This window comes from Oryx dammah, unplaced genomic scaffold, assembly GCF_014754425.2.
Source record: "Oryx dammah isolate SB20612 unplaced genomic scaffold, SCBI_Odam_1.1 HiC_scaffold_20, whole genome shotgun sequence".
In the NCBI taxonomy this organism is placed as follows: domain Eukaryota; kingdom Metazoa; phylum Chordata; class Mammalia; order Artiodactyla; family Bovidae; genus Oryx; species Oryx dammah.
The window spans coordinates 35,846,512-35,872,372 of record NW_024070204.1 but is presented as its reverse complement, the minus strand read 5'-3'; the positions used below and the strand labels follow the sequence as shown (position 1 = coordinate 35,872,372).

The window sequence follows — 25,861 nt, the reverse complement described above, 5'->3', positions numbered from 1 at the left end:
ATATTCAGGGTTGATTTCCTTAGGATTGGCTGGTTGGATCTCCTTGCAGTCCAAGGGACTCTCAAGAGTCTTCTCCAACACCACAGTTCAAAAGCATCAATTCTTCAGCACTCAGCCTTCTTTATGGTCCAACTCTCATATCCATACATGACTACTGGAAAAACCATAGCTTTGACTAGATGGACGTTGGTCGGCAAAGTAATGCTTTTGAATACGCTGTCTAGTTGTTACAACTGCCCTCAGTCTCTTGGCAGGCGTGGTAAGGTCCAAAGCAGCTCAGCAAACCTGTCAATTCAGTCGGACAACTACAGAAAGAATGAGACACGCAGGTGCCCTCTAGTGGCCACGTTTTAGAGAACAGGCTCTCGGAATGTTTCAAGCGTTCCCTTGGAGGTGGCAAGACCTGTCTGACAGGGCTGAGCATTGATACTTGGCCTCCCACCTTCCCACCCACAGACTCTGGTACTAGCCAGGAACAGCCCTTTGGCTTGGCTTTACCTAAAATGAGTTTGGGGTATTTCCAAGGAGCTGCAACCTCAAATTTCTTCCTACTGGTGTGCCAATTCAGACAGCCAAGAGACCTGGCAAAATCCCAAAGGGGCTGTCTTGTGTGGACCACCACCCCCCACCCCTCCCTGCTCCATAAAGCCCAGGGACACACTGGTAAAGCAACTCCCTAGAACAACTTAGGTTTCCAATTACTTCCTTGAAAATATGCTAATTAACTTCACATTGAGTTATACAAGAGTGAGCAAGTAAGGAAAAGATGATACAGGCAGGAAAGAATGGGAGGCCCCTAGAGAGCAACATTGATATTTGCAGAGTGCCTACTTGATGCCAATTATCAGGGCTGCCACAGGTGCTGGGCCACCCACAGCTTGATGGTATTTCTGCACATTTGTAAAAAGTGGGTGGAGGGTTTGGCAGAGAGATGGAGCCTTTGTGTGAAGGCAGAAAGGCTCTCTTCTCAGGCATGGGTACCTTCATGCTTAGGCACAACAGTTTGGTGAGAGAAAAGGACTTGGGTTTAGTCCCCATTCACCCCCATCCTGGGTCTCAGCACTTTGGAAAGTACACCCATGTCACAGGTGTATCAGCAGCCTTGCACGTGTGATGTTGAAGGCATCTGGCCCAGGGAAGAGTAAGGGCTGAAAATCTAGGCCTGCTCTGCTGGCCAAGCCCCGAGTCATGTCAGTCTGGAGCCCTCGCCTTTGTGTAGTAAGCATAAAGCTGCCTTATGTGCTAGTGGCCCTGGGTCTATGTTGTGTCATTCTTTAATGATCTTGTAAGGTAGGCAGAGATAGGTTTCCTGTATAGCTAATGACGTAGACTTTTCCAAGATCTACGGACGGGTTCAAGCACTGGTTCACATGGTCATGCTGCTGCTGCTGCTAAGTTGCTTCAGTCGTGTCCGACTCTGTGTGACCCCATAGATGGCAGCCCACCAGGCTCCCCCATCCCTGGGATTCTCCAGGCAAGAACACTGAGTGGGTTGCCATTTCCTTCTCCAATGCATGAAAGTGAAAAGTGAAAGTGAAGTCGCTCAGTCGGGTCTGACTTAGTGACCCCACGGACTGCAGCCCACCAGGCTCCTCTGTCCATGGGATTTTCCACGCAAGAGTACTGGAGTGGGGTGCCATTGGCTTCTCCTCACATGGTCATATTTTGTTCTAAAATTTGCAAAATAAGATCATTGAACTGTAATCGCTTAAAACAATTGTCGCAGCAACTTTTGGATACAGGTACAAAATTATCTCCATGTTGTAACTGAGACACAGAAATGTTAATTAGCATTACTGTTAAGTGTTAGAGCTTGGATTTGTTGCAAACTAATTGATATGAATGCCAAAGGATCATAGAGAACATTGTTTCTAAGGACACAATATATGTTTCTAAGGAAATATATTGTTTCTAAGAGGTTTCTGACGTTGTACAGGACACAGGGATCAAGACCATCCCCAGGAAAAAGAAATGCAAAAAAGCAAAATGGCTGTCTGAGGAGGCCTTACAAATACCTGTGAAAAGAAGAGAAGCAAAAAGCAAAGAAGAAAAGGAAAGATATACCCATTTGAATGGAGAGTTCCAAAGAATAGCAAGGAGAGATAAGAAAGCCTTTCTCAGCGATCAATGCAAAGAAATAGAGGAAAACAACAGAATGGGAAAGACTAGAGATCTCTTCAAGAAAATTAGAGATACCCAGGGAACTTTTCATGCAAAGATGGGCTCGATAAAGGACAGAAATGGTATGGACCTGACAGAAGCAGAAGATATTAAGAAGAGGTGGCAAGAATACACAGAAGAACTGTACAAAAAAGATCTTCACGACCCAGATAATCACGATGGTATGATCACTCACCTAGAGCCAGACATCCTGGAATGTGAAGTCAAGTGGGCTTTAGGAAGCATCACTATGAACAAAGCTAGTGGAGGTGATGGAATTCCAGTTGAGCTATTTCAAATCCTAAAGGATGATGCTGTGAAAGTCTTGCACTCAATATGTCAGCAAATTTGGAAAACTCAGCAGTAGCCACAGGACTGGAAAAAGTCAGTTTTCATTCCAATCTCAAATAAAGGAATGCCAAAGAATGCTCAAACTACTGCACAATTGCACTCATCTCACATGCTAGTAAAGTAGTGCTCAAAATTCTCCAAGCCAGGCTTCAGCAATACGTGAACTGTGACCTTCCAGATGTTCAAGCTGGTTTTAGAAAAGGCAGAGGAACCAAAAATCAAATTACCAACATCCGCTGGATCATGGAAAAAGCAAGAGTTCCAGAAAAACATCTATTTCTGCTTTATTGACTATGCCAAAGCCTTTGACTGTGTGGATCACAATAAACTGTGGAAAATTCTTCAAGAGATGGGAATACCAGACCACCTGACCTGCCTCTTGAGAAACCTGTATGCAGGCCAGGAAGCAACAGTTAGAACTGGACATGGAACAACAGACTGGTTCCAAATAGGAAAAGGAGTACATCAAGGCTGTATATTGTCACCCTGCTTATTTAACTTCTATGCAGAGTACATCATGAGAAATGCTGGGCTGGAAGAAGCACAAGCTGGAATCAAGATTGCCGGGAGAAATATCAATAACCTCAGATATGCACATGACCCCACCCTTATGGCAGAAAGTGAAGAGAAACCAAAGAGCCTCTTGATGAAAGTGAAAGAGGAGAGTGAAAAAGTTGGCTTAAAGCTCAACATTCAGAAAACGAAGATCATGGCATCAGGTCCCATCACTTCATGGGACATAGATGGAGAAACAGTGGAAACAGTGTCAGACTTTATTTTCTTGGGCTCCAAAATCCCTGCAGATGGTGACTGCAGCCACAAAATTAAAAGATGCTTACTCCTTGGAAGGAAAGTTATGACCAACCTAGACAGCATATTCAAAAGCAGAGACATTACTTTGCTGACAAAGGTCTGTCTGGTCAAGGCTATGGTTTTTCCACTAGTCATGTATGGATGTGAGAGTTGGACTGTGAAGAAAGCTGAGTGCCGAAGAATTGATGCTTTTGAACTGTGATGTTGGAGAAGACTCTTGAGAGTCCCTTGGACTGCAAGGAGATCCAACCAGTCCATCCTAAAGGAAATCAGTCCAGGCTGTTCACTGAAAGGTCTGATGCTGAAGCTGAAACTCCAACACTTTGGCCACCTCATGCGAAGAGCTGACTCATTTGAAAAGACCCTGATGCTGGGAAAGATTGAGAGCAGGAGGAGAAGGGGACAACAGAGAATGAAATGGTTGGATGGCATCACCGACTCAATGGACATGAATTTGGGTGAACTGGGAGTTGGTGATGGACAGGGAGGCCTGGCATGCTGCGGTTTATGGGATCGGAAAGAGTCGGACACGACCGAGCAACTGAACTGAAGGGAACAGTGCTTCCAGGAGCATCTTACCAAGTCCTATTCATTCATGCCCCCGGTTCTCCAAATATCACCATCAATGAGAGGCATTTTTGGATGTTATTTTAGGTCAGATAAGAGGCAGAGAACAAAGCATGAGACCAGAGGTAAGACCAGAAAGATGCAGTGGCTTCCGTGAAGCCAGCCCTAGATGTTGGCAGCCTGGCTAGTCTCTGTTTAGGCTCTGGGTAAACTTGTGGGTTCTTTTACTAAAGGAAGAAGAGAAGATGGATATTGGGAGGTTATTAGCAGTCTTTACCAACATGGCATCTTGTCCCATTCAGTTCAGTTCAGTTCAGTCTCTCAGTCGTGTCCGACTCTTTGCAACCCCGTGAATCGCAGCACGCCAGGCCTCCCTGTCCGTCACCATCTCCCGGAGTTCACTCAGACTCACGTCCATCGAGTCCGTGATGCCATCCAGCCATCTCATCCTCAGTCATCCCCTTCTCCTCCTGCCCCCAATCCCATTACTTCATGGCAAATAGATGGGGAAACAATGGAAACAGTGACAGATTTTATTTTCTTGGGCTCCAAAATCGCTGCGGATGATTACTGCAGCCATGAAATTAAAAGACACTTGCTCCTTGGAAGAAAAGCTATGACCAACCTAGATAGCTTATTAAAAAAGCAGAGACATTACTTTGCCAACAAAGGTCCATCTAGTCAAAGCTATGGTTTTACCAGTAGTCATGTATGGATGTGAGAGTTGGACCATTAAGAAGGCTGAGCGCCAAAGAATTGATGCTTTTGAACTGTGGTGTTGGAGAAGACTCTTGAGAATCCCTGGACTGCAAGGAAATCAAACCAGTCAATCGTAAAGGAAATCAATCATGAATATTCATTGGAAGGACCCTTGCTGAAGCTGAAGCTCCAATACTTTGGCCACCTGATGCGAACAGCTGACTCGTTGGAAAAGACCTTGATCCTGGGAAAGATTGAAGGCAGGAGGAGAAGGGAACGACAGAGGACGAGATGGTTGGATGGCATCACCTACTCAATGAACATGAGTTTGCGTAAGCTCCGGCAGTTGGTGATGGACAGGGAAGCCTGGTGCGCTGCAGTCCATGGGGTCAAAAAGAGTAAATGAACTGAGTAAATGAACAACAGGAAACAACACCATTAGGCCAAGAATGGTTTGACTTAAAAACCTGTGAGTCCTGAGATCCATGGGCACAATGTGAGAATTAATATGAACTGTAGGGCAAAGCAGGTGAGCAAGAGTGAGAGACAGACCTTGTCAGGAGGCAGTCATGAGAGACAGGCTGCATGGGGCCAGGAGTGAGTGGAGCACAGTAAGCAATGGCAGCCATTTCAGGGGACTTGCTCACAGCTTTGGGCTGATATCTGACAGAAATGATGCTGAATGGGCTTCCCAGGTGGTGCAGTGGTAAAGAATCCACCTGCCAATGCAAGAGATGTGGGTTTGACCCCTGGGTCAGGAACATCCCCTGCAGAAGGGAATGGCTACCCACTGCAGTATTCTTGCCTGGGGAATCCCGTGGACAGAGAAGCTTGGTGGGCTACAGTCCATGGGGTCGCAAAAATTCGGACACTACTGAGTGGCTGAACTGACCTGAACTGAACTGCGGTAGTCTTGCCTGGAAAATTCCATGGACAGATGAGCCTGTTGGGCTATAGTCCACGGAGTCATAAAGGGTAGGACGCAACTGCGTGACTGAGCACACACACAATCTGACAAGAAAATGCACACGGACTTTTGAAAGGCATTTCCCTTGACTCACAAGAAGACTCGGGAGACCCAAGAAAAGACCTCTTCATTCAGAGAATGAGGAAAAAATAAAGAAAAAAAATGACAGAGACACTGAGGCTCTTCCTAGTCTCCAGCTTGACCATTCCACCAGTGGGGAATGACCCACTATTACAAAGAACACCTGGGGAGTAACCACATCCTTCCCCCTTCTCTCTCAGTCAAGGTTCTGTAAAGAGTTGTACCATGGGAATCATTGCCTCTACCTTTTCATCTTTTCACCTTTCAAATGGAACAGCCCCCGTCTGGTCTCCAGGGATATCATTATTGCCCAATTCAATCGATTCTTTATATTTTTGCATGGTGTTCCTCTACATCATTTAATCTAAATGATTAACCTTTGACTTCTTCATACGGCCTCTTGTCACAATTTCTGGGTTACCAGGTTCTTCTAATTCCCTCTGACTTCATCTTCTCATTCCCCCCCGACCCCACCCTAAACTCCTCCTCCTTGGGATGGTGTGTTAGAAAGAGTAGGTTGGCAAGTAAGTTCTCTCAAGTCTCATTGCAAACTCCTCCTAGGTTTCAATGGCTGGAAAGCTAAATAGCTACATGTCCCCAAGCCCCTTGCAACTAGCAGTCCAGATTTGTTCTAGATTTTGCCAATCAGGTGGGCTCACATGGAAACCTGGGGAGAAACATAAAGAATCAAGGAAACGTGGAGAAGAATTAGATCAAAGTATTTATCAAAATCTTAAGAAGGTTCCTAAGTCTAAAGTAAGTTAAGAGTCACTGCTTTACGCAGTGACTAGAAAATGCATCTGCTCTTAGATTTCAGTTTCCTTGTGTATGTGGGTGATCTTTATGTTACCACTAAAGCAATAATGCTGCATAACAGGTCATCACAGAGTTCAGTGACTTGCAAGAAGAACTCCTTGCAATTATGTTGCTCATAGTTCTGCTTCAGGGTGCTGGTCGCCTGGGCTAGGCTTTAGTCTTGAGTGGGCTCCGATTTCCTCTGTGTGTTTTAGCATTCTCCCTGATGGAGAGTTACTCAGGACATGTTCTTCCCATGGCAGATCACAGAAGCCTAAGAGAAGCCAGATCACACAAGCCCATTTAAAACTTCTGCTCTCATCCTGTCTGTTCACATTTTTTCACCAATGAGATTCACTTGGTCAAGCCCAAAGTCCATATGGTAAGACAGTATCTTTGTTCCCTGGTGGCTCAGATGGTAAAGAATCTGCCTGCTATGTGGGAGGCCTGGATTCAATCCCTGTGTCCAGAAGACCCCCTGGAGAAGGGAATGACTACCCACTCCAGTATTCTTGGGCTTCCCTGGTGGCTCAGTGGTAGAGAATCTGCCTGCAACACAAGAGCCCCAGAGGACACAGGTTCGATCCCTGGGTTGGGAAGATCCCCTGGAGGAGAAAATGGCAAACTGCTTGCCCCAGGATTCTTGCCTGGAGAATTCCATGGACAGACGAGCCTGGGGGGCTACGTAGTCTATAGTGTCACAAAAAGCTGGATCCAACTGAAGCAACTTAGCACACACACATGGAGTGGGAGAAGAAGGAACTTCATGTTTTCAGAAAAAAGAACCAAATCTAGCTCAACTTCCAAGGTAAATATTGAGCCTAGAATATTTATCTTGGGCTCCAAACACTGCCTGTGGGATGTCTTTTCTGTGCTGGTATTGCTTCCAAGGCTGCCTGCAAAGGTGCCTATGGCTATCTGTTTAGTAACTGCCAGTTTGTAGAATAAAGTAGGAAAAGTTAAAAAGAATGAGTTGACTTCTTCAGAGAAAGGGTGATCTGGAGAGGGGCTAGACACTCATTTGTGTGTGGATGACTAAAGATTCCTTTAAGTACTGATAGAAATTTAGCATTCAAAGCCTTCAGTAGTTGGAAATTCCCTGGTGGTTAGAGCCTCGTACTGCTTCTGCAGGGGGCACGAGTCTAGGGGAACTAAGATCCTGCATGGCGTACAACAGTGGGGAGAAAAGGCCTTCAGTAATCAAATTTTTCAGTTTTCTGTCTCACAGTTCCTCCTCTTGAACCTTTTACTCTATGAGAATTACAACAAACAAAAATAAACCCCCTAGAAAAAAAAGAGAGGTCTTATGTGAATACCGATATATTGTTAGAAACTAAATCTCTTTTGCCGTTTAAAAACATAAAGTCAATGAACAGTCTGAAATAACTTATTATATGACTATGTTTTAAAATTAATCACCCCAATTAAATGTTAAAGTGTTAATATTTTGATAAATTTTTCCTCTGGAAATTCATCTGATTTTGAGGGTTTTTTTTTTTAATTTTCTGCAGAAGAGATAAATAAGGAAGTTAAGAAGGCTCCCACCAACGTTTTATCAGGGCTTCTGCTAGGCTGTATAAATGCTTCAGATGAAAATATGAAACCCCTGGAATAAGCTTTTTTTGGACAATCTATTAAAAAACAATAGATGTATTCCTTCTTACTCACTTGACTTCTCCCGAATCAGTCTTCCCAGTTAAGCTGAGTCAGGAAAACCCCTGGCTCAGAGGCGAGAGCAGCCCACGGGTGCTCCTCCAAGAGGTGGAGGAGCTCAGCCCTGGAGCTTTCTGTGAGCCAAGGGTTAAGATCCCTAGGATGAAATCCCCTTGGTCTTCAGCCAAGTTTTGTTTCTTTACCTTTTCAAGGGGCTCCCTGTGCCACCCATCAGAGAGATGAATTTATTTCAATCCTCTAGAGACTACGTCCATCAAAACCACCAAAGCTCCCCAGCTTCTCACCTAAGAGATCTAATTTTATTTTTTACAAACTTTGTATTATGGAAAATTTCAAATGTATACAGAGTTAAAGAAAAATGGCATATAAAACCCATGTGTCAGGCATTGTTTAATCACCTAGCTTAAATGATGTTCTATTCCTGTCCAATCTTATGCCATTGTTATGTCTAGTCACTGTTTTTCATTCCACTGGATTCCTATGAAGCAAATCTGAAACATTCTGTCATTTCAATAGCAAATATTTAGTACCATCTGTAAAAGATAAGGGTTCCTTAAAAAATCCAATGGCATTGTCAGGATCAATATTACATATTAAATAAGCAAAATAGCAGAGCAGCTCCCTCCCTGAGATCAACTGAAAGTCAGCCCTCAGCACAGTGGTTTATAAAAAAGAAAGAAAGAGTAATAAAGGAAAGAAAATATAAAAGAAAAACAAATAAAAGCATAATGTATAAATTGCTATTAAGGAGAAAATTTGTTTTTTGGTAAGACACCATTTATAACTATTTCAAATAACTGCAACAAATGATTTTCTATGGGTATCAGAACATAAACCACAGAGGCATTAATCTATAAAACTCAGCACTGACCATATCACTTCAGCTACAGTAATCAGAATAGCTTGATTATATTCATTTAAAATAAATTCAAAATAAGAGGTTTCATGCTCAGCTGCTGGTTTCTTAAATTTTTCCTATTACTATACTTGAATAATTTTCTAGGAATTATTCATCTTGAGAAAATTATCCTTCCCCCAATATCTTACTTAAAATGTCCTTTGAGCTTTACATTTTCCTAAAAACAACTTTCTTTTCCACTCATGTGTCAAGATACATTTTCATGCTGGTTTAACTAGACAGCTGTCAAACTTGAGGGTTATCATTGTAGCATTCTATGGTGGCCTCACCAACAAGTTTCAAATGTTCAAATTCCAAGCCTTTTAATACCTTTTTTTTAAAATTTCCTTTCTTTTTTTTGACCACACTGCATGGCTTGTGGGATCTCGGTTCCCTGAACAGGAATTGAACTGGACTCACAATGGCAACCCACTCCAGTATTCTTGCCTGGAGAATCCCATGGAAGGAGGAGCCTGGTAGGCTACAATCCTTGGGGTCGCAAAGAGTCAGACACGAATGAGCGACTTCACTTTCACAGCAGTGAAAGCGCTGAGTCCTAACCACTGGACTGCCAAGGAATTCCCCAGTTAATGCTATTATCGTCAGCATTTACCAAATGGCTTATTAAAGATAAAGTGGTGGGATGGTGGTAGTGTGGGTGAGTGTAGAATTGGAGAAGTTCGGAGTGATCAATAGCACATTTGAGCCCTAAGCATCGGAGGCTTGCCAACTAGTTAAAAAAAAAAAATCATCGCTGCAAATTTCCATTGCTGTAATACCTCTTTCTTGCTTTTCTTTAAAATTGTTTGATATTTATTGCGATGTGTATATGTGCTCATTCTCTCAGTCATGTCTGACTCTTTGCAACTTCATGAACTGTAGCCCACCAGACTCCTCTGTCTGTGAAGTTTTCCGGATAAGAATACTGGAATGGGTTGCCATTTTCTGCTCCAGGGGAGCTTCCTGATCCAAGGATTGAACACACATCTCCTGCATTTCGTACATCAGCAGACAGATTCTTTACCACCAAGAACCCGGGAAGCCCATAGCCTCTCAGAAATTATGAAGAGGTTGACATATGCTTTTATAATGAAGAAATATGTCTTAGCACTGCTTCCTGAATCTTTCTCTGCCTTGCTGGTCCGCCCTAACACCATGCCTTTTGCTGTACTCAGTTCCTTGTCTTAGACTGTTTGGGCTGCTATGTAGTCTATGTGGTTTATACATGTGAGAAATTTGTTTCTCACAGTTATGGAGGATGGGAAGTCCAAGATCAAAGCGCTGGCAGAGTCAGTGCCTGGTGAGAAGTTCCTGGCTCCTCACTGTTAGCACACGTGGCAGAAGGGACGAGGGAACTCTCTAGGGCCTCTTTTACAGGGGCACCGATGTCACTGTAAGGGCTTCACCCTCATGACCTGATTGTCTCCTAAAGGTCTTACCTCCAAATACCATCACTTAAAGAATGATAAGGACCCAGGCTTGAATAGACTCCCACTGGCCAAACCAGGGGTACTCTGAAAAAGTAATTAATGATACTGTCAATAATAAACCACAGAATAAAATAAAAAACATGAGAGTAAATAAATAATGAGTAGATTTAAAAGTTTGATAAGGAATGATGTGTTTATGTATTTTCAAAATACCTTTCTAGAAAATACTTATTAACTACAAATGAGAAAAATGCAACTGTACAGTGGAGGAAACTGGCAGATTTCAGGATTGGGGCAAATGGAAATTGTGTCTGTCTCGTAGACTGGATGCCACCAGAAGCATTACTGCTGTGATGGCCCTGACAAAGATGCAAAACGTGAACCTAAACAGGAGAAAATATTAGGAAAACCCAAACTAAAGATTATTCTGGAAAATAACTGGCCTGTAATTTTCAAAAGTGTCAAGGTCATAAAAATCAAACAGAGATGGAGGCACTATTACAGACATAATGGAGACTAAAAAGATATGGCATGTGGAACCCGTGAGCTTGGACTGGATTCTTTTGCTGTAAAGGGCATGATTGGGACTAATGGTGAAATTTAATAGGGTCTGAGAATTCAGTGGTAATAACATATCAGTGTCAGTATTCTGATTTTGGTGGTTGTATTTGTGCTCATAGGAAAATGCCCTTTGTCTGTAGAAAACATACCAAAGAATTTGGTGGTAATGTGGCTTTGAGTTGGCTGGCCATTGACTTAAATGGTTCAGGAAACAAATATTCTTCCTCTGTACCTTCAATTTTTCTGCAAGCTTGTGAACGTTTCAAAAATATTAAAAATTAAGACCATTAATCCCTATTTCCCCCCAAACTGTATTTTGTGCATAGTAAATGGTTTGTGGGCAGTCCTCTGGTATACACTGGCCTGGATGGGCTCTGGGGTCCCACCTAGCCAGAGTCTTACCATTTTCCCACTTCCCTGCTTATGTCCACTTTCCTTATTCAGTGGAGCAGAGTGAGGGGAGTTCGAGGTGGGGAGAAGGAAAAAGAATCACAGTCAGAATGTGGGGAGGCTTTTGACCACACCGGCAATTCTCCTCTAGGATTCTGGTCCCCAAGACACCCCACTTCACTAAATAAGCTATTTTTCAAATGAATGAGATCTCTCAAAAACTTTGCCTTCCGCGAACTGTTTCTAAGGAAACTGCTGAAGAGTGTGCTCCACCAAAACAGGAAGTAAACCAATATAGACGCAAACAAGAGATACAATCCAAGAAAGATATAAAGAAACAGCCAAAGTGATCGGAAAGGGAGATTTCAAGAAAACAGGAGGTAGGGTTAGAAATCATTCTACCCAGATAATTGTCGGCCAGAAGGCTCTAGAAGAGTTATCTTCAAGAAGATGAAATTAATGAAGCACTTAATTTATTTGAATATATCCAGAGGAAATTTACAGGGGGAGTGTTCAGAAATAAATTAATGATAAATACATAAGAAAATAAGCAAATGAAAAAGAAAGACATATATTACCTTTAGGCACAGAAAAATGTGGATGGAAAAAAATGATCATAGTTTTTTTACATTGCTAAACTTTGTCATTTAGGTGTAATCATAATAATGTATTTTGGAGAGGAAATGGCAACCCATTCCAGTATTCTTGCCTGGAGAATCTCATGGACTGAGGAGCCTGGGGAACTAACTACAGTGCATGGGGTCGCAAAGAGTCGGACACGACTGAAGTGACCGAACACGTAATAATGTATTTACTGAGTATTGATTTTAACTTTACTGGGACCATGAGTGAATGGACAATGTACCCTGTGTGTTTGTGTGTGTATAGAAGAGAGCAGCATCTGTCTCCACAGAAGAAAGTTGATGGGTAATGGCTAAAACAGAATTATCATCAAAAAGTAGCAATGAAAGCATTTTCCCCCAGAGATAGGAAGGGATATGTCACAGGAGTTGAAACTCATTGCCTCTGGAAAAATGGAAATAAGAGGGAGTGGAGGGGGTTGTTCTTTCTGGTAAGAAGGTCAATAGAGCACCAACTGTAGTCTCAACTACAGTTGGAGTTCTCTGGAGATGAATTATTGGGAAGCGCTTTGGAAATATATGCTTGTGGAAGTGGCCTGGGTGAAGAGCAAAGGAGCCTTTTCTTACAGGTCAGCTCCTACAGGGAGATGGCAACGTGGAGGGTAGATCTGCAGTTAGTCATCACGTACACATGTTTATGCTTGTTTTATAGAAGTTGGAGAATAACACCTTCGGTTCTTTTAAACTTGCTTTAAAAAAAATGATACATTATTGTCCTATATATGCTTTAATTTGGTAGTTTTACACTCAAGTAGCCTGCCATAGAAACCTCCTCATTCTCCCTGCAAAAAAGATCTGTGAAAATGACCTCACACAAAAAAAATGTGTGCATTCTTGCAGTGGCAGGGGCTGAGGATTAACTTTGTTAAATCCTGTCTTTTCCGGAGTTATTTGTCCACAGCAATCAAATTACATAATAATATCCCAAGGAATACACTTTAATAAACTCATTTAACTGTGGCTGGACTTTCTTCAGGAATGCAGGCTCCAATCATGGCATTTTTCTTAGAAGGAAACATGATTCTGTTTAGGAGGACAATTCCAAGAACTGACTGATTGTAGCCAAAAACAAGGTCTGCCTATACATGCCTGGTTGAGTGCTGTAAAATGCAAGCAAAACAAAACACACCTAAGTAGAAAGAGGAGAACCATAGGGAGAGAGAAGGGAGGGGGTGGAGACTGTTTTGAACCAGGTTTGAAAGATGCAGTAAGCATCAGGGGTATTACAAGAGCCCAGATGGAAAACAGTTTTGTTTGTTTTTACATAAAAAGGCACAGAGTAGGGGATGGCTTTACCCCCAGAAGGCTGGGGTTCAACTGGATTAGAGCACTGGGTTTCAAAGTAAACTGGCTGTACCTGTACTGAGTCTGAGATCAGCCAGGGACTCTGCTTCCAAAGGAGCCAGCCAGCGTGGGAGAAAGATGTGAGAACTGTCAAGCATGACTGAGTAATACCCAAGGCTGTCAGTCAAGATCAGATGGCTCTCAGTGTATCTGCAATTTCTCCATCTGTGTTTAATTTGTTTAGTAACTTTCCCCATGCTGGGCTAACTTCATCCTTCACCCTATGAACAGAGACTGTCATAGGTTAGCACCTGTTGCAGTGGCTTGAGGTCAAGAGGGAGGGGCAGGTTGGAGAAGACAAGATGGTCTCCTGAATCTAAGATGGCCCTCTAAAGAGGAGAAAAAAGTGTCTTTATCTTTCCCCTTGACCCCTTAGGCAGGGGTGAAGGAGATGAGTTGGGGTGAACAGTTCAACAAGTCCAGGGGAATTTCACCTCATGGGGCAGGAAGAGATGGTGGGGATAACCTTTCCAGGTCTTAAGCAATTCCCCCATCTAAGTTAAGATTTTAAAAGATTTTAAATAGATACAAAAGAACATTTTAAAAATGTATATAGTAGCAAAATTATGGTAATGAAAACAGACAAGGGGTTGCCAGAGGTTAGTGTTGGGGCGAGGTTGTGACTATCCAGTTTCTTTGTGGTGATGGAACAGTTCTGTATCTTGATTGTGGTTGTGATGACAAGAATCTATATATGGGATAAAACTTCATAGAAGTACACACACAAACACACACACACACAGTGCAGGTAAAAGCTAGTGAGATCTGAATAAGGTCTGCAGTTTACTTCATGGCATTGCACCAAGGTCAGTTTTCTGGTTTTGATCATTGAACTATGCTTATGTAAGATGATGTCATTGGAGGAAGCTGAATAAAGGATACATAGAAACTCTCTGTGCTCTTTTTGAAGTTTCTATGTGAGTATGAAAAGAAAAAGTTTTTTTAAATTTGGGAGTTTTAATAATAATTCAATAGAGATCCATTGCCAACCACCCACTTTAAGAAGAAAAGTATTCCAATATTTTTGGAAGCCTTCAAAGCACTCTTTCTGGATTCCTTCCCTTCCTTCTGCTCCTCCCTTTCTTCAGAGATACTACTGCTGCTGCTAAGTCGCTTCAGTCATGTCTGACTCTGTGCAACCCCATACACGGCAGTCCACCAGGCTCCCCCGTCCCTGGGATTCTCCAGGCAAGAACACTGGAGTGGGTTGCCATTTCCTTCTCCAATGCATGAAAGTAAAAAGTGAAAGTGAAGTTGTTTAGTTGTGGCCAACTCTTAGCAACCCTATGGACTGCAGCCTACCAGGCTCCCGCCAGGCTCCCCCATCCTGGGATTTTCCAGGCAAGAGTACTGGAGTGGGTTGCCATTGCCTTCTCTGAGATAACTACTACCTGGATCCTGATCTTCATTATCCCTTTGTTCTTCTTTATAGTTTTGTGTATTAACTGCTCAGTTGTGTGTCTAACTCGTTGCAGCCCCATGGCCCCTCTGTTCATAGAATTCTCCAGGCAAGAATACTGGAGTAGGTAGCCATTCACTTCTCCAGGGGATCTTCCCGACCCAGGGATGGAACCCATGTCTCCTGCATCGCAGGGAGATTCTTTACTGTCTGAGCCACCAGGAAAGCCCATAGAGTCATTGTGCTCATGTGCTAAGTCACTTCAGTTGTGTCTGACTCTTTGCAACCCTGTGGACTTAGCCCATCAGGCTCCTTTGTCTACGGGATCAAACCCATGTCTCTGACCCACATTGGCAGGCGGGTTCTTTACCACGAGTGTCACCTGGGAAGCTTCTTTGTAGTTTTACCTCATGTATTTTAATCCCAAAACAATATGTTGTCTAGTTTTGCGTGTTCTTGAATGCTGTATAAATGAAATCATTCTGCATGAGTTCGTCTGGCTAATTGCTTTTTTTACTCAGTTTCCTTTCTAAATTCCATTGTTGATGAGTGTAGCTTTCTGATCTGTTCATTGATGTATTCACTGTGAACACACCATGATTTATTCATCCAGTCTATTGTTTATTAACATTTGGTCTGGTTTCAGTGTTTTTTTCCCAGTTACAAACACACAGGGCTGCTATAAACACTCTTCTGCATCTCTCCTGGTTCACAGTGTAGAAGTATCTCCACGGACTCTACCTTGGGATGGAATTACAGAGTCAGAGAGTTTAGCTACTTTTCTGATTTACTAGATGATGCCAAATTATTTTCCTAAATGGTGTAACTATTGTTGTGTATTTTCAGTAATACTGGGTATTATCAGGGTTCTTACTTCTTGTATGTATAGTAACTGTAAAGTGTTATCTGATCTTTGTGGTTCTGTGTATTTTTTTCTAATTTCTAGTATTATTACCCATTTTCCATTTAATTTTGTCTGTTTATTTCTCTTATGAGAAATACAAGTTTAACACTGTCCATTTGTCAGTTGGGTTGTTTGTCTTTTTCTTATTGATTTATGGCAGCTCTTTATATATTCTGGAAATTAATGCTTTGTGTTGCAAAAACCTTCCAGTTTCTGACTTAACTTCTTACTTTCATTATGGTGTCTTTTAAGGAACATAAAATCTTAATTTTAATATAGTTAATCTCATAGTAAGGATCATTTCATTTAGCATATATTTTTGTAGCATATAGTTTTTCAGAGAAATATTTCTAAACCAGAAAATCATAGAACTGTTCCCTTATATTATTTCCTCAATTTTCTAAGTCTATTTTTACATTTAAGTTTTTACTACATCTGAATTTGGCTTTTATGTGTGATGTGAAGAGTTCAATTTTATTTTTTAAATATATGGGTAATTTGTTTTCCCCAGACCTACATATTGAAAAAAATGTGTCTTTTCCCTAGCCATCTGTCAGGCTTCCCAGGTGGTGCTAGTGGTAGAGAATCCGCCTGCCAGTGCAGGAGCTGGAAGAGGCTTGGGTTCAGTCCCGGGGTTGGGAAGATCTTCAGGAGGATGAAATGACACCCCACTCCAGTAGTCTTGCCTGAAAAGTTCCATGGGTAGAGGAGCCTGGGAGGCTGCAGTCCATGCATGCTAAGTTGCTTTAGTTATGTCTGACTCTGGGCAACGCTATGGACTGTAGCCTGCCAGGCTTCTCTGTCCGTGGGATTCTCCAGGGAAGACTACTGGAGTCGGTTGCCATGCCCTCTTTTAGGGGATTTTCCCAGCCCAGGGATCGAACCCAAGTCTCTTGCATCTTCTGCACTGGCAGGCGGGTTTTTTACTACTAGCGCCACCTACAGTCCTTGGGACCACAAAGAGTCAGACACAACTGAGCAACTGTTCACAGGCACACGGTACCTGTAATGTCAGCTCTAGAAAAAGCCAGTCAGATCTTTGCATATATCTCGATCTGATTCTGGGCTCTATATTCTGCTGAACTTCTTCGTCTATATCTTTCTCACTAATATCACACTATCTTAATTACCTTAACCCTAGAATAATTTTAATATCTGGAAGACAATTTCTTTCATATGGTTCTTCTTTTGGAGTGTTTTGTCTGTTCTTGTCCTTTGCTCCTTCATGTACATTTTGGAATGAACTTCCTGAGTTTCTTCAAAGCCAAGGGGAATTTCGATTGGAATTATATTGAATTCACAAAGGAACTAAAGAGCCTCTTGATGAAGGTGAAAGAGGAGAGTGAAAAAGCTGACATAAACTCAACATTCAAAAAGCTAAGATCATGGCATCTGGTCCCATCACTTCATGGTAAATAGATGGGGAAACAGTGACAGACTATTTTCTTGGGCTCCAAAATCACTGTAGATGGTGACTGCAGCCATGAAATTAAAAGACGCTTATTCCTTGGAAGAAAAGCTATGACCAACATAGACAGAATATTAAATAACAGAGACATTACTTTGCCGACAAAGGTCTGTATAGTCAAAGCTATGATTTTTCCAGTAGTCATGTGTATATGTGAGAGTTGGACCATTAAGAAGGCTGAGCAGCAAAGAATTGATGCTTTTGAACTCTGGTGTTGGAGAAGACTCTTGAGAGTCCCTTGGACAGCACAGAGATCAAACTAGTCAATCCTAAAGGAAATCAGTCCTGACTCTTCATTGGAAGGACTAATGCTGAAGTTGAAACTCCAATACTTTGGCCACCTGATGCGAAGAACCAGTTCATTGGAAAAGACCCTGATGCTGGGAAAGATTGAAGGTGGGAGGAGAAGGGGATGACAGAGGATGAGATGGTTGGATGGTATCACCAACTCAACGGACATGAGTTTGAGCAAACTCTGGGAGATGGTGATGGATAAGGAATCCTGACATGCTGCAGGCAGTCCATAGGGTCGCAAAGAGTTGGACACAACTAAGTGACTGAACAACAATAACAATACAAAGTAATATATCTTTAAGTGTATATGTCTATGTACTTGACCACACTTTTCAGCCAAGTAGATCATTTGTACAGTATTACACTTCATTAGATCACTGGTGCCTGTCAGAGGCTGGGTGTTGGCTCAGTGTAGAGGTATGAGAAGCCAGTGGGTTTTTTTCCACCTCCAGTATATCACTGTCTGATAACAATATAGAAGAAGAGCTTGTGCTTGATTTGCCACAGTTCAGTTCAGTTCAATTCAGTCGCTCAGTCGTGTCCAACTCTTTGCGACCCCATGGACTGCAGCATGCCAGGCTTCCATGTCCATCACCAACTCCCAAAGCCTACTCAAACTCATGTCCATCTCGTCAGTGATGCCATCCAATCATCTCATCCACCTCTTTAGTTCTTCACTTTCTGCCATAAGGGCGGTGTCAACTGTGTATCTGAGGTTATTGATATTTCTCCCGGCAATCTTGATTCCAGTTTGTGCTTCATCCAGCCCGGCATTTCGCATGATGTACTCTGCATATAAGTTAAATAAGAAGGGTGACAATATGCAGCCTTGAAATACTCCTTTCCTGATTTGGAACCAGTCTGTTGTTCCATGTCCAGTTCTAGCTGTTGCTTCTTGACCTGCATACAGGTTTCTCAGGAGGCAGGTCAGGTGATCTTTGCCACAGTTTTCAGTTAAAAAGAACTGTTCCCTAAGTCAGAAGATCTCATGGATTGCAATTGCTGTTATACGAGTAAATCACTATAAGCCAATGAAGATTGTATTTCTGGGTATGCCTAATATAAAACATTGCAACTAGACCTGGAAGAAAATGCTATATTGTGTAGCAGTCAAAAAGCCTTCTATATCTATCCATGTCTTCCCATCTTTAAAAAAAATTGTAAGAATGTTTAATTAAGGGCTATTGATCCAGTTTAGATGAGATTCTATAATTCTGCCATATGACTGCAGGGTGAGCATTAAAAATTAGAAAGAGTGTGATACTCTGCTCTCAGGTCAAATTAATATTCATTTTCTTTTTTTCTGTTTAATTAGAGTTTAATTAGGGTTAAATAAATAAATGAAACCTAGAGGCACAACATATATGAAACTTGTCAAGCCATTTTCCAGCACTGGAACCTGACCACAACCTCATTTATCTCGATCCATGAAGTTCGGGGAAGCTTTGCACTTTGGCTGCAGCTTTAAAAGGCTTGTATGTTAATTGTACCCCCTGTCTTCCAGAGATAAAGTGCTGTTTCATTGGCATTACTCACCATGTCAAGGCTTTCTGGTAAATTCTTCAGTCCCTCACCTTGCGGGAAAAGGCATCAGTTTACCACTTCCCAAGAAATGGGCTGTTCATAATGCTACGTTGTAATTTGATTCTTGTGAGGCATTGGTGGAAGATAATAATGGCCCAGAGTCGATGATAATATCTAGAGGCTGACCCTTAAGAGATGCTCCTTAAGACCCGTTTTCATTTGACTGTGGTGTCAATTCAGTTGACTAATAATGTCTGACTCTTAATCATATTACTGTGATTCAGAAAAAGCACCACTTTCAACCTGTCTAGGTGTTTAATCCAAAATCATGGTTGTGGTTTAGTTTCTAAGATGTGTCCAACTGTTGCTATCCCATGGACTGTAGCCCACAGACTCCTCTGATCATGGCTTTCTCCAGGCAAGACAACTAAAGTGGGTTGCCGTTTTCTTTTCCAGGGGAATCTTCCAGATCCAGGATTGAGCCCGGGTCCCCTGTGCTGCTGCTGGTCTCCTGCATTACAGGGGGATCCTTTACCAACTGAGCCTCCAGGGAATTATATAACAGTTTTTAGTTGTTTGGGGGCATAGAGTGACCAGGCAGGATTTTTGCACTCAAGAAACTTATAAACTAATAAATGAAAGAAAGCCTTATATGCCATAGGACTGTTCAGGAAAGTTCATTGAATCAGCCTGAGATGGTGCTGTGGTTTGGAGAGGGATAAAAATAGCGAACAACAACAACAACAACAACCCTGATCAGCTAGCAGCATTATTTGAGCATCCACTGAGATAAACTGGTGGTCTAGTTTTTCTTTTTTTGGATGCTTTCTCCTAAAAAATATTTTAAATTATTTAAAAATAATTTTATTTATTTTTATTTATTTTTGGCTGTGCTGGGTCTTGTTGCTGCACAGGCTACTCTCTAGTTGCGGTGTCTTCTCTTGTGGAGCATGGGCTCTAGGGCACACGAGCTTCAGAAGTTGTGGCTGCAGGGCTCTAGGGCTCGGGCTCAGTTGCTTTGAGGCTTGTGGGATCTTCCCAGATCAGGGACTGAACCCATATCTCCTGCATTGGCAAGCAGATTCTTTATCATTGGGCCACCAGGGAAACCCTGAAAAACTTGTTTTTTAAAAAAGCTGTATGTATACCTCCTGTTTCTGCTGCCAGTGTGGGGACAGCCAAAGAAGTTGCCACGGAGACTTGCTACAGAGATACAGTTTGCTATGCTAATTAACAAAAACTGTTTCAGTGCAAGAAGACTCAGGTTGTTCCTTTCAATTCTAGGATAATTAAACATTAGTTAATATTTATGAAGTGCCTGCCATGTGTCAGGCCTCATCTGAAGCATTTATATAGTTTATCTCATTTAATCTTCACCAAAACCTAATGAAATAAATACTAGGATTATATTCATTATCTAGAAAACTGAGGCAGAGCTTAGGTAACAGAGAAGTTCATGTGGAATCCAGGCATTTGGCTCCAGAGATCGTGTTTACAATCTCCAAGATCTCCTGAGCCTTTAGGCAAAGACTCCCTATTCCCAATGCAGTCATTAAGACATCTTTTTTTTTTTTTTCCAGAAGCTTTAGAGGCAACCTTGAGTCTGTTGGCCTCAGAGCTTTATCCATCTCAGATGGGAAGGCCAGCTCCAGCTTTGCCGGCAGGACCATGACATCTATGGTGAGGATGTACCTGCTCTCTTGATAAGCTCCCGAATTTCCTCCTGGAGCTGGGTCTGTGGGAGCCGGGACAGCCTCATCTGACTGAAAAGGTGGCAGGGGGTAGAGCAATGTCATAAATTTGCCATACCCTTGACTGATATTGTCCCAAGTTTCCCTATAGAATCGGTCTCTCATGAGCCTCCGTTCCCTTCAGGATTCCCAGGCCTCCCCCAGAGCTAAATCTGACCTGGAGGAGAAAAGAAAAAGAAAAGAAAATAGGAGAAACAGTAGCTCTTTGTCATTTGAATAAAGTCTATAATGTAAGGTAGATGCAATAACATGAGGCAGAATCAACTTCTTGAAGTAAAAACTGCAGTCACAGCTGTTACTAGGGCAAAATGCAAGTGTAGAGCACTGCACTCTTACCCTCGTAAGTTTTTATTACAATTGCTTTTAGGCCACATTCTCTCATTAGACGCTAATAAATGTTTTCCATCGTGTGCAAGAAAGGTTTTATACAAATTCCATTTCCCAGAACTCCGTGAATGAAATGGAAACCCCCTTTTCTGGGTGTGGAAATAACAACAAAAAAACCCCTAAAACCTCCTGGCACAGTGTTTCTCGAGTACCCTCTGGGGTGGCTAGGTGGCGCCGTAGGCTAATGCACGGGCCCGGCTCAGCTCTCAGGTTGCCAGCTTCTATGGGAGGATTGGAAGGAAAAGAGGGAGGAATACAAGGGCTGCCGTCTCCCCAAATCAGGTTCATCAGCTCAGCTCTACTCACAGCACGTGCCTCTGTCACTATGAACTGCGTCCTTTCTCCCCTGCTTCGCCTCCCTGGTTGATCACCACTGGCAGGGAGGGGGCTTCTAGGCCCTGGGCTTTGGCTGTTCTTGAGGAAAAGTCTGCAGAATCTTAAAAGTGGTCCTAAACCTCGTGTTTCTTTCCATTTGACTCTCCCAAAAGTCGTTCAAGAATCCGAGGAGGAAGAACCAAGTTCGTCTTGAGGAATGAAAGGAAGGACACCAGCTCCTTCTCCAATCTCCTGAGTAAGCTCAGGGTGTGGGCGAGTACAGCCCCTTGTCCTCCCCTGAGAGCCCTAGTATTTCCTAACCTCCTGCAGCCCTGCAGCTCTCAGACCAGCTGGCTGCAGAGGAAGAGAGGGCCCTGCTGTAGGGAGGTGGGGAGCACAGGTCCAAAAAACCCCTGGATGGTGTGGAGGACACCAACAGACCTTTTGTCTTAAGGGAGAAACCCCTTTCCCACCCTGCCAGAGTCCTGAAACTTCTAAATTACTGACTCCTTTGCCTGAAGCCATTAAAGACTCTCCTTAAGACACAAATAGGATGGAAAGGCTTACCTTGGGGAAGTTGGTGGAGAATCCATTGCACAATGGTACTGCTCAGAGGGAACCCCAGGGAGGAGCCAGCTGTAGATGGGCCTGTGGGCTGCGCTGAGACAGGAGGAGCTAGCCAGGGTGGAAACAGATGCCAATTGCTCAGCCTCCGTGGGGCTACAGCCTCCTTTCCATCTGCTCCATTTGAGGGCTGGGAGTCAGATACTGATCGCTGATTGCCAAGGCCGTGTGCCCTCAGGTTCTAGGAGAATCTGGGTTTCAAATAGTGCTCTGGTATTCCATAAGCACACACATACTTGTCTGCTTATTTGTTCTGGTTTTGATTCAGACACATTCCTGCTGCACCTACCCTCCCCTGAAACCTGCCTTGTGCCTAGGGGACCCTGGCTGTGGTCTCTGGGCCTTGGGGGAGATGACAGGCTGAAGAGGGGCCTCCCCAAGTGAAAGGTGATCTACATATGTTCCAGAAAGGAAGCTCGTCACCAAACTTACACAAGCATCTCAAACACAAATAGGGATGCCAGTCACAGAGGGTATATTCCAGAAAATAGACCAAAAGGAGGAAATACTGTATAAAAGTCATGCATTAGAAGTGAAAACAAGAACAAAAATTAAGTTTGAAAAGATATATAAAATATAGTCCTAAGACCTCTATATAAAATATGTAGACATCTATATCTATATAGACATACATTCATAAGAAGGTAAAGAGAAACCTAAAACCCCCAAACCCTAGAGGAGAGGGATAAAAGCTGAAGATAAAGATGTACCTCTATGAATTTTTATGACTACCTTGTGAGTTTACTTGCTGTCAAACTGTTCTGAAGACATTTATTTGAGCAGTTACAGAAACCCCTACAAAGCCATGTTCATCTTGATGCTTCTATTTTAACCTTGAAGAGTCTGTCAGCCCTCCTACATTTCTCTCTATCATATCCATGATGCCTCTTTTGGCAATAAACATCAGTAAACTTAAGTGCCATGAGTCATATTGTCAATTTTTAATTAAATCATGGTCTAGCTAGGGTTTGATTTATTTAGGCCTGAATTCATTTAGGCCCTGGTCCACATAAATTTACATAGCTTATTTAACAAGCTCATGATTGTATAAATTGTAGACTCCTTTAAAATTTCTAACAATATAAGTTGTAAAAGCCTTTTCTTGTCAAGCCAAGAGTGGTAGAATATAATTTCCAAGGGTGGTGTTTTATTTTTAAACCAAGCATTATAAAAGAAATCTGTTGTATTCCTAAGTAAAGACATTTATGAGATCATTTAAAGATAACCATCCCATATGTTTTCACTCAGAGTTTTAGTGATATGGCAAAGCCTCATTATAACCAGTGGTACTGATTTTTTTTTTTCTTTCCCAGAATGGTTTCACACAGATGGTTGTAAATCCATACAGTGAATGTGTAGTAAAAAAACAAAAAAAAAAAAAACCCTCATCTGCTCAATTAAATAAAGTAAATACTGCTTTAAACTGCAGTGAGTCATACGGATATCCACTTTCCTAGAATTCTGATTAAAAAGCATCATGGCTAATTAATGTTCCCAAGAAAGGGTCAGAGCTCACAGGAAATGAATGGGAAGGTGACAGGAAGAAAGGGTGGGGAGCACAGGACACTCTGGCTCGGGGCTGTTGACAAGATTGATTCCTGCAGCCAGAAACTGACAGCACCTTTGGGGAGGAGAGAGATTATGCTGCTCACCATTTACACGCAGATCTGACTGGACTGAAGGTGCAGGGGTGCAGAGGGGATGACAGAAAGGTGGAAGGAATGAAACTGCTAGACATAAAACAGATAAGCAAGAAGGATTTACTGTATAGCACAGGGATTATACCCAATATCATGTAATAACATATGCTTGCATGCTAAGTTGCTCCAGGTGTGTCTAACTCTGTGCGACCCCATGGACTGTAGCCCACCAGGCTCCTCTGTCCATGGGATTCTCTAGGCAAGAATACTGGAGTGGGATGCCATGCCCTCTTCCGGGGGATCTTCCTGACCCAGGGATTGAACTGATGTCTCTTATGTCTCTTGCATTGGCAGGTGGGTTCTTTACTACTAGCACCACGTGGGAAGCTAATGGAATATAATCTGCAAAAAAGAAAAAGAAAAAGCTGAATAACTTGGCTATACACCTGATTGTTTTTGTTGTTTAGTCACTCAGTGGTGAATGACTCTTTGCAACCTCCAGGCTCCTCCATGGAATTGTCTAGGCAAGAATACTGAAGTGGGTTGCCATTTTCTTCTCCAGGGGATCTTCCCAATCCAGGGATCAAACCCATGTCATCTGCACTGGCAGGTGGATTCTTGACTGCTGAGCCACCAGGGAAGCCCATGCATGCGATACTAATACAATTACCGTAAATCAACTATACTTCAATAACAGAAAAAGAACAGTATTTAGAAACCAAAAGAAAAAAAATTTAATCTATATTCTTTATTTTTAGTTGGAAAAAAGGGAGATGCAACTAGAGGAGCTGGTCGGGTTTCAGGGGAAATGGCAGAGGGAGCAGCAGTTGGGGAGACGCCCTCCACGGCTGATCTGATCTGGACCCTGCTTTCAAGTAGTTTTTGTGTGTTTGGGGTTTCATAGAATTTCTGAGTGTTAAGTATGATTAAATGGGCACAACTGGCAATTCTGCACTCATGACTCAGTCAAATTTACGGCCTGTAGCCAGTCATCACGTGACCCTCGGAGGGAAAGATGAGTCAAATGCATCTTCTGCAAAAGGCAAGATGAAATTTGCTTTGTAGGGAGAAATTAGGGTGCTGCCCACGCCTGTGTTCGGGAGCAGAGGGTCAGTGTTTGCTGCCTGCCGTCAGTGACCTGGCGACTGCGCAGGTGGAAGGAGCCGGTCACCCAGCCCAGGCAGAGATGCTCTGCCTGGAGGCTGTTGTCTTCTGGTTTGTTCTTCCCACTGTGTTACAGCCCCCACATTTCCGAACACACTATCAGGATGCAAGGTCCAACACAGGGTTATTATTTTTTTTTCTGATGAATGTTTTGATGGACATGAAACATTTACAAAGGTCTAAAAATCAAAGCAAATTTCATTACATGCTTAATGAACTTATTTGTCAGAAAGAAATCAGGATTCTTCCGGGAAATCTAGAAAGGGTGGTTGTCATCCTTCTAGCAATTCCTGAAAACCCTCATGGATTATTAATTTTCCTGGAGGGAGGGGCTGTGATGGCCTATATTGGTTTGCAACACCAGAAGCATAGCTGTATTTGTTTCAAGGAAGAATGCTCAACTTCTCTTTTAAAAAGGTCATTCTTTATGTACATGATTTCACTTTTGATGGAGGCTAGGGATGGGGAAGGGATGACTATTATATAATGCAATAAAATGTCAGGTATCTTTGAAGTTTGGGGCAGTTTAGCTAACTCCGAGGAATCCAGATTCATGACCTGAATCTCTTCTTTCTCTGTGCCTGGCAAGATACTGACAACCCCGTTGTGGATATAATAAGAAGAAAAGTTGGGCTGAGAATTTAGTATTATCTGCCAATCCATTAGCAAACAATGGAAAGTCCCACTTGCATGTGAGACTGTTTTTCTGAAAATGACAGGTTTACTGTATGAAGTTAAGAAGCCAAGAAAACATATTTGTGATGTGCCATAGGGGTCAAGACTTGTATTCAAAACCCAACTCCACAACTGACTTGCTGTTTGGGGACAAAGCATGTTATTTCTCTGGGTCTTTGTTTCCCAGGGGGACTGGGCTTTTTTTTTTTTTTTTTTTAATGATCAGTACAAGCCACCCAGCTCTAAACCATGTCCTGAGTCTTCCAAGTTTCTTTTGTTGTAGCTTGGATATATTCTAACAAGGATTTTGAGAACCAGTAATTGATATTTTCTAAATACCCCACT

General features: G+C 42.5%; 1 long non-coding RNA gene across 1 annotated transcript in view; it reads left to right on the top strand.

The window, feature by feature from the left end:
* Positions 1–23,439, top strand: part of LOC120879362 — a 38,456-nt gene extending 15,017 nt beyond the window's left edge. Inside the window, exons 3-4 of the long non-coding RNA XR_005724775.1 lie at positions 20,541–20,640; positions 21,596–23,439. This is a non-coding gene — a long non-coding RNA (uncharacterized LOC120879362). The remainder of the gene's footprint in view (positions 1–20,540; positions 20,641–21,595) is intronic.
* The last annotated feature ends 2,422 nt before the right edge of the window (positions 23,440–25,861 follow it).